Source organism: Camellia sinensis, chromosome 8 (assembly GCF_055761805.1).
Source record: "Camellia sinensis isolate YWXY chromosome 8, ASM5576180v1, whole genome shotgun sequence".
Classification (NCBI taxonomy): domain Eukaryota; kingdom Viridiplantae; phylum Streptophyta; class Magnoliopsida; order Ericales; family Theaceae; genus Camellia; species Camellia sinensis.
This window is the reverse complement of record NC_138968.1, coordinates 61,417,610-61,427,728: the sequence shown is the minus strand read 5'-3', so window position 1 is coordinate 61,427,728 and position 10,119 is coordinate 61,417,610.

Here is a 10,119-nt window from a genome sequence, read left to right as displayed (position 1 = left end):
TCGTTCTGTTCACTATGGGCTCACCACAGTTCAGGACTCAAATGTCACGGTCCTGTATCTAATCTCGCGGAGTGCAATGCAAAACCGCTGGATCGTCAAAGACTCCAAATCCGAAAAATTATTTTTGAAAACAGATTTTTTTTTAAAGAAGTGCCAAACATGGACTGCTTTGCCAGATACAGAGTCGCCACCTAAATATTTTATTTTGGGAAATTTAGGAAACCCTAACTCGTTGCCTAAGGCCACGTGTCCGTCATCACCAAAGTTACCTCGGCTCGGGAACTTGGGTACGATTGGGGAAGGTCACTTCGTGAGCACCCCTGCTCGCCCGATCAAAGATCGGCCTTTATTAATCATGACATCGAGTTTTGAAAACATTACGTGCTCTTATTCCGGTTATTAGCCTAGAATTACTACGTGATGCGCACAGCATACAAGTATAGACTGGATCGCCCGAATTAGAACAACACACCTCGTGTTTGTTTTGAAAATGGTTTGCTACTCGCAAGTAGGCTTGAAATGCAGATTTTGCCACCCTCGGGTGGGCTTAGAAAACATGGTTTTGCCACTATCAAGTGGGCTTAAAACTCACAGTCAATACATTATTCCAATTCAGATAATCCAACCTTCACCCACAGGCATTCAGGCAGATATATCACATAAGCAATTAGCCTCATGGTAAGCATGCTATCATGGCAGTCACTCACACGCATGCAAGGATGTTAAAGCATAAACACTTACCGAGTACTCCAAGCCAAAACAAAAGCTATGTTAGAAATCCATGCATGATCCTAACTATACAGAAATGCCTAATGCAACACATGCAAAATGCAACTAAGATAGGCTCGACTATTCTAAAGATGGCATGTGAAATGCTGCAACTAACAAGTATTCAACTCGGAATTGAAATACAAATACAGTTAGTATGATGCGCCGAGCCCGATGCATGCAAGACAGATGAATGAATGCAAACATGCTATCATACTGTATGCTAATTGAAACATACCCTAATCTAACCATCATAAGCTGGTAAATAAAAGAGAGAAAGACGTGGGGTTTGAAGACATACATCACACGCACGCACACTTATTACAATTGTGCCCTCGCTCGGAGGGTCCGAATAAATAATGCAGTCCGAAATGAATAACAAATTACAGCTAATTATTACACAACCACTAACTAATTAATAAATTAGCTAAGTAAGCTATAAACTGGCATGCAAATGGACTGCCCCGGCTTTGTTTTGGATGATAATGGATGCATGCATGCTTGATGCGCTTTGTCGGTAAATTCCATCGCGATGCCTTGTCTCGCCATTGTTTGCAGCTGATTTCAGAAACTTACACAAAGCTCCAGGAGGCTGAAACTCCACCTTGGGAAAGCCACCGACCAGGTATTGGCTTGGAAACCCCCTGTCGACCACCCCTCATGGTGAAAACCAAAAAAGGTGGTTGGCTTACCAGAAAACTTGGTCGGCCGACCACTTTCTGCCCCCTGGATCCTGTTTTTCTGCAACGACAAGCAAGAGAGAGGCATGGCAAGGTATTTTCAACATGTGTGTGTGCGACCACTCTCCCCGTCCTTGCATAAGCTCTAGGGAGTGTGGCCCTCGGTTCTCGAGCCACCAATCACGCATGCATGATGGCCGAGAGACCGAATTTCACGTTTTAATATGACATGAATGCAAGTATGAACATATGAAGCCAACAATTCTATCATAGATAATCAAAAACGTCGGGGACTTGAATCAAGGCACGTTTCGTCACTTGGAGTACGAAACGCCCCTCGTTTCCCGTGCTTGGACTAAACCCTATTCCAAGCACCATGCAAATGGAATGGCATGTACAATGCGACTAACATGCAACCTAGCATACACAGTGCTATGTACTAAAATGGCATATACAATGCGCGTGATGTAACATGGCATACACAATGCTCTAAAATGCAACCTAGCATACGCAATGCTATGGATTGAAATGGCATATACAACGCACAATGGACTTATACCAACATGAGTAGACCTCAGCCACACTCACATCAGTGGCCATGAGATGGAAAAGAGACAACCGAAATGCGTGCACATGTGCACGCATATCGAGGACCGAACCTAAGGCATAAAATGTCACTCTACCAAAGCATGGCAAGAGATGAAAGATGGCATAAAAACATGTAATTTCCAGCACTGAAACATGATGCTAAATGGTCCCGAAACATGGAAATATGGCACCCGATGCATGAAATAAGCCCCGAAACTCAAAGCTAGGCACATGTATTGAATTATAACTATGCAAAACAAGCATTATTTGGCCATGAAGTACAAAGACAGAGCCAAGACAGTCCCAAAACATGCACATTTCTAGTTTAAAGCATGGCCAAAAAGTGCTAACATGATGGACTAAAATAGCATGCAAATTTGGCTAGCAAGCATGGTTTACATGGCATGTATATGAAGCGTACGAGGACTCATCAAACCAGCCAAAAAAATTGAATAAAACATGACAAAATATGCCCAAATAACTACTGAAATGCAGCCAACATGTGCGAAAATGATGAGCTTCTTTGAAAGGGCATGCAAGGGGTTACTCAACACATATATGATTGACACTTAGCATAGCAAAACCAACTCTGGAAATCAAATATGGCAGCCCTAAAACTCATCAAAAAGGGCCTGAAATCAATCAATAAAGCATACAATGAAAGGTCCTCCTGAAAGGCCTTGAGGAGGGTTGTTCCACACATGCATGAGGGACATAAAATATGGCCAAAAGGGCCTTGGACAGAGCTAAGGCAGACCTCAAAACCCTCAAAATGAGGCCTGGAACATGACTTCAAAGCATGCAAAAAAGGGTCTCTTAGAAGGCCAAAAAGACCACCAAATAAGACAGGAGAGAGGGGGGACCCCCCCTCTAATTTTGGCTCTCAAAACAGTGTGCTAGCCACTGAAAATCCACTGGATTTCAGTGGCTAGAAGGCCAAACAAGTCATGCAACAAAGGCTTAGATGCAAGGCTCAAAACAAAAGGCAATCAAGCATACAAGGAAGCATATGACCTCAAACAGAAAAATGCCCTTAAATAAACACCAAGAGGGGCTCAAAATAAGACTTTTTCCAGTTTATAGAAAATCTCAAAAATGTTCACAAGTAAGGCTAAAATAGGATGCAAAAATAGCCCTAAAAGAGAGATTGAGCAAACAAGGAAGTAGATGACTTCAAAAAGCAAAGAGTCCTTATACAATATTCAAGAGGAGCTCAAAATATGATACTTTACAGTTTATTTCGAAACCCAGAGATGCTTTCAAATAAGGCTAAAGAATGAAGCAAAATAAGCCCTAAAAGGGAGATGAAGCATACAAGGGGGTAGATGACCCCCAACAGAAAAATTCTCTTAAACAAACATGAAGAGTAGCTCAAAATAGGACTATTTTCAGTTTACACCAAGACTCGAAAATGCTTGCAAGTATAGCTAATAGATGAAGCAAGATAATGACCAAAAAGAGGGAATAGGAGTGTTACCCTTGTAGCCAATGATTCCAGCAGCTTTTGAGGCCAAAAACTCAAACCTTAAGATCTCTCAAGACCTTCCAAGAAGCTTAGGTAGGTATTGGAGGGGTGAGGTTAAGAGGTGTAGTGTAAATGTGCAAGGATTATGGACTTTTGAACACAAAAGAGAGAGATGGGGAGGGATGTATGTATATCTCTTCACCAAAAATGTTCAACCCTTCAAATGGAAGATGAGGGCCTCTCTTATAGAGAAGAGAGGCCAAAGCTTCTCTTGGAAGCTTCAAAGATCCTCCATACACGTGTATGGAGGATGGTCCAAATGCCTCCCAGCTGGCACAACTGGATTGCATTCAAAGAGAGCAAAAAGCAAGAAGCAGGCCGACCAGTTCAAGTGGCCGGCCGGCCACTCCCCCTGGTCAGCCGACCAGGGTCAAAAGGTTCAAGGAGAAATGCTGGTCGGCCACCCCAGAAAGGTGGCCTCCCATATGAGTGCAACACAGCTGCATGGTGAAAAATCAGAAAAAGTGACCCAAGAGAGAGAAAAACCAGCTTTTTAGAGGGGTTCAAAAGGGTCAAGAAGAATTATTGGTCGGCCTACCCATATTGGTGGCCTCCCAGATGAGCACAACACAATGGTGGTATGAAAAGCCAGAAAATGTGGCTCAAAAGTGAGAAAAACCAGCTTTCTGTCAGAAAAATCAGCTTTTGGAGAGAGAAAAAGAGAAAACTGGTTTTTTAGGAGAAAAGGTGGCCTCCCACCATACTACCACCTCCCTAGCAATGAAAATAGGGTCCCTACCAAAAATGGACCGAGACGGATGCAAAACGAGGGTTCGGGGGCCAAAACACGCAGTCCGGAGCCCCGAAAACAGGCTATTAGGCACTGGAAGTGGCGTATGGCCACGAAGGTGGTCTCCCGGGCCACAGTGTCCCTCTAAAGGGAGGAAACAAGGTATGTGCCAAAACCGGAGCAAACGGAGATAGTTAAGCGGTCCCGAACCGAGGCACACGGCCGACGGCTCCGAAAACCGAAAACTGGGCTCCAAACGGGAAAAATGGCCTATGACCACGAAACGTAGCCTACGGCCACTGAGAGATGGTCTACGAGACCTCTCCCTCCCCTCGGGAAGAGAAAACAGAGAAAACAAGACCTGGTTCGCAAACCGAGGTAAAGCACAAAAGAGCCCCGAAGTTTAGAGGCAAGGCTCGCAGCCGAGACTCCGCAACCTCAGAACGAGCACAATATGCAACATCACCGAACACTCAGTTGGTGATGTCTGAGTCTGAAGGTCGGTCAAAAATGGGGTGCCTACAATATGTAAGTACGAAACTAACTGTATTTATTCCAAACCTCAAGGGAAGTGACTGTAATCTATTCATTTAAAAAGTAATTCATTAATTCTAGAAAAATAAATTCAAAATTTGTTCAAAATCTATAATTAAAAAATTTGATTTCTGTAGCTTTAACAAACAACTTGAAATTAAAATAAAAAATAAGAACCACTAAAGTTAATCAAACCTAACCTTCAGTATATAAGCCGTTAATGTTAGGTGTTTGTAGATTTTTTGTCACAAAAACATCCAAATTGGAAAGTATATAGTGTGGAGTCTGTACTACAAATTTCAGTTGTCAGTTTCAAAAATGAATGAGCAGCCAATTTGAGGGAGTCATGAGACCATCCCTCCTGATGCAAATTGACTCCTACTAAATTATTGACTGCGAGCTTGTTTGGGATACTCTTTGAGGCTAAAATAGCAATAATGATAGAGACCTTAATTTTGGGAAACCCACAATCTGCAAGTGATCCATACCACTCATGATGTGGGCTCCACACATACATGAGTAGTGTGGATCACTTTGAGGGTTGTGAGATCCCCAAAATTGGGGGTCCGAAGCATTTTTTCAAAAATAGTCATATAAGACAAAGTAGACTATTTTAGCTAAATATGACAAAATGTCACATCTAACCTATAATCATTTCATTTTTTTCTTATAAAAGTCGAAAAAGTCAAAAAACCTATCCCAAACGAGACTTTTTAGCCCTTGGCTAAAATAGTCAAAAAAATCAAGAAGCCAAAAAGTCAACCCACATCCCAAACAAGCTTTGATTAATCTTACTCACAGACACAAAAACAGTGATAGCTAATAGAGATGATATGTCCCTCTCCTCAGATATGATGGAGACACCACGCCAAGCTTCTCATCATTTTCTTGTCTTCTTTGTAGTTTTAGTACAAGATTAGGGGTATAAAATTGGCCCATCAATTCGTGGGCCGTCTAAAATCCGCCCACGGCTAGGGCGGGTCTAGCTTGATTAAGCCCGGGCCTGAGTATGGCCGACTCTGGACGAATGCCACTACGGCTTGTGTTTAGGACCTCAAATTTTAGCCAAAAATAAGACCCCAAATGTATTAGTTTTATATCTACTATCTACTACTATTATAAAAGTTTGAAGAACTAATATGTTTTCTACTTTTTTAAAATCCCAATTTTACCCTCTTAAATATACTATATTTTCTAAATTATGAAGAGTTCTATATAAACTATCTCTTTATTTTTGGAATTGAACCCCCAAAAATTATATATCTGTTTTTAAGATTCCTATATAAATGTAAACAAACCGTCTCCCTTCTTATCTTAAAATAAATAAATAAATAAATAAATAAAATAGAGCCATCTCCTTATTTTAATGATAATTTTCAAAAATACTATAGATATAATCTTTTATCTTATAGATCTATTAATTATGAAAATAAGAGGGATCCATATATTTATGAATCACCATTCCAAATAAATAAGAATCGAGAGAGTTCTTATAATTACAACACACATAAACATAAGGGCAAATTTTTTGATATACTAGGGGATATCCCTATCAAAAATATTTAGGAAAAGTTATATTATGTATTTGGAAAAAAATCCGGATCGAAAATATTTTAATTGAAAAATTCTCCATTTTAATATTTTAATTAAGTCAAACATCCAAATTGGAAAGTATATAGTGCAGAGTCTACTACAAATTACAGTTGGCAGTTTTTAAAAATGAATGAGTAGTCAATTTGAGGGAGTCATGATACTAAATTGTCGACTGATTGCTCCTTACGTAGAGAGACCTAAAACAGTGCCAATTGTTTATTAATGGTAACATTTTATAATTGTTTATTCAATTAATTAATTATAATTTTTGTCTAGTCTTTTCTTCCTATTCTGTCATGAATTTTAGTTAAAATATTGGTTTATTTTTTCTACATAATACAGTAAAATCCTCTTTATTGAGGATAAAAAGAATCTTAACATAATCGCTTCGTAAAATTAACATTTTTATCTATAAGCACTTTTAGATTCTTACTGGCAAATTCAAATTACATTTCTAACATTAGAAATATCAAAAATCGCCAACGCATATTTTTGGCACACCCAGTGAGACATTTTTTCTGTTGAAAATATGGTTGGAACAATAGTTAACATTATCATAGTTGGTTTATATATATTGGATTTTCTCTACAAAAGTAAAGTACATGATAAAGAAATTTAGGCAATTAAAAATTAAAATACCAAAACTATGCACAAAGAAAGCAAATACAGTAAGCATACACAAAAAAAAAAAAAAAAAAAAAAATTATAAAAATTTTACACAAAACAATTAAGCAGGTAATAAAGAAATTTAGGTAATTAAAAATCAATTTACTATAGTTATGAACTGAGAACGAAAATAAATAAAAAAGGTTGTGAAACATAGTTGTTTGAGAGATAATACGATCGACGATTTGGTTCTGAAACAAAGTGGGTTGTTATGTTTTGATTTAAAACCATTTGGTTATGTAACAGATTTGGTCCGAAACATTCAAAACAGAATGGGTAATGCTAATTGTAAAATCTATTTTAGATTGTGAAACAGGATTGTTCCGAATCCTCCGGAGCAGAGTCGATTATTATTTGTAAAAATGTTGTAGTGGATTGTGACCGACGGTTGCTCTGAACCTTTCAAAACAAAGTCTATTATTAATACACAAAACATAATTGTAAAAAATAATTCAAGGGCTATCAGTTTGTTAGTAAGGCCATTTTGAATCATCACTACTCGTTCAAGGTAGATTGATTGTAAAAATATTTAATTTCTTTATATATTTTCATGATTTCTCTTGATTTAAATCTCACAAAATTTATTTTCTTTATATAATTTCATGATTTTTCTTAATTTGAATGTCACAAAATTTCTCTCACTCATTGTTTATGAGAAGATTGTCGAGGAGACAAATATTGAACAGACCACATTAGTGGAATTATTAAAAAAAAAAATCATATTATGATGTTTGAATGCTCACCATTTATGAGAAGGTATTAGAGGAGATAAATATTGAACATATCATAGTAGTAGAATTATTAAAAAAATAATTATATTTTGATGTTTGAAGGTATTTAAATTTGAGAGGATGCTTAATTGTTCGGTAGAGTTACTGTGTAATTAATAAATTTGAAAGAATATTTTCAAAATACAAAAAATAATATATATATATACTTCAAACTTTTAATAGTAGTAAATTGTCCCGCAACTCCCCTATCATGGGATCTGGGATCTTGCTGTGCTTTTGGGTATAGTAGGTTGTTGTGTTTCTTTGTGTACTGTCGTCCCTAGCTTCTTTCGATAATCTGAACTATTCATATTATAGGGTTCGTCGAATAAATCATCCATACAAAATATCAAGTTGATTGGATATCTGTAGCACTATAACCAAAGCACATTTACTTTTATGAAAATTAACGATTAATATAACGTTCATAAATTTTTAAAAATAATAAAGACCTAATCATGGGGTTATGAATATCCGATTAACTTGATTTTTTATATGAATAATATTCTTGACGAACCTTACAATATAAATGGTTCAGGTTATGGAAAAATTCAGGACAAACTCCCACAAAGGGGCACAGCACCCCCAAGTCCCTTATCATGTATGATGTTCCATCACACAACACAAGGTCATGAAATTATCATTTTCTCATGTATATAATTTAATTAAATAGAATATATTATTAAATTAATAGGTGACCTTTCACGAACAAAGTAGAGGTACATATCGATAGGCAGTGATAGAAATAGATAGGTAGAGATACAAACAAAATAACGCCTATCAGAGAGATATTTTAAATATGGTTATAAAAAATAAAATAAAAAAGGATGTATTTTAAACCTTTTTAAATTTGAAAAAAAATATATAATTAATACTATAAATTTATATAGTTATACTAATTTTTCTTTTAATAAAATGAAATGATCAAAACTAATACATATGATCGATAAATACTAAAACAAGTCAAGGTAATTATAAATTTTAAAAGAACAAAATTGACAATATCATCTTTTCATTCATATGAGTTACAAATTATTGATAAAAAATAATTTAAGTGTTATGTAAATTATAATCTCTAAGGAAATTAATGTAATTGAAAATAAGTTCAAGTAAAATTGTCATTAAAAATAATTTTTTATAACCATTTTTTGCATATGTCTCTAAATATTGACAATTAATGACTTTTTTGTATTATGTAATGCCCTCAAAATAATGCATAAACCCATCATCTAACAGCTCTATATACATGATAGATAAATTACATTTCTATATATATATATATATATATATTTATACATCAGAGTTAATATTACAAAAGAGTACTCCATATAAGTTACGAATGTTTACGAGAACAATAGAATTTCCAAGTTGTCACTTGGTTACACAAAAGAAGAGTTCTAACTCTTTTACAAGTAAAGCCCTCGACTTAGATTTTCATGTAAATACAAAAATAGTTCAAACAACAAAAATGAAGCCTTCAGCTCCAAAACCTCCCAAGCTATAATCTTGGTGGTGACATATTACCTGTACCTGAAAATGGTGTCCCAAATAGGATGAGCCAATGCCTAGTAGAGATATGCTAAACAACATATGAGAATTAACTAAAACATCAGCATTCGATAAATGCATAACACTTGTGAACCATCTCAAATCTTTTCCATAGTCAATCAACATTGATATCCACCTTTCAAATCATTTTCAGTTATTACCCAGGTCAATTCATTGACATAATTCATTATCATTTAAACAATTCAAAATGAGACTACAACTCATTTATCAGCACTTCAATCATAAACATCATTCAATCACTTCCATAACTTGCCATTTTTTGGAACTACGTCCGAGGGAACTGGCACCCAAATATAAATAAGATTTCGAGACTTTCACCCTGGACACTCTAGCCAACTTAATTATCCATGGAGTCTATCCCCTATCTCCTCCCAAACAATGGAGTACATCCCCTATCTCCTCCCAAACAAGATACATACACAATGTATTTAAGCGCGTTGTCATATATAATGACCAATTCAATCACATATACAATGTTTACTTTCAACCGTCATATTCAATGACATATTCAAATCGATTAGTTCCAATTTACCTAATCATCATGCAATTTCTACAACAATCATGACTATCCTCCACCGATAGCCCAAAATAGTTATATCTAAACAGATAAATAAATTTTTCAATAGATAAATTATCACATTTTCCATGGGTAAGTGATTCATCGATCCAACTACACCATTTAACTACAATTTCCTT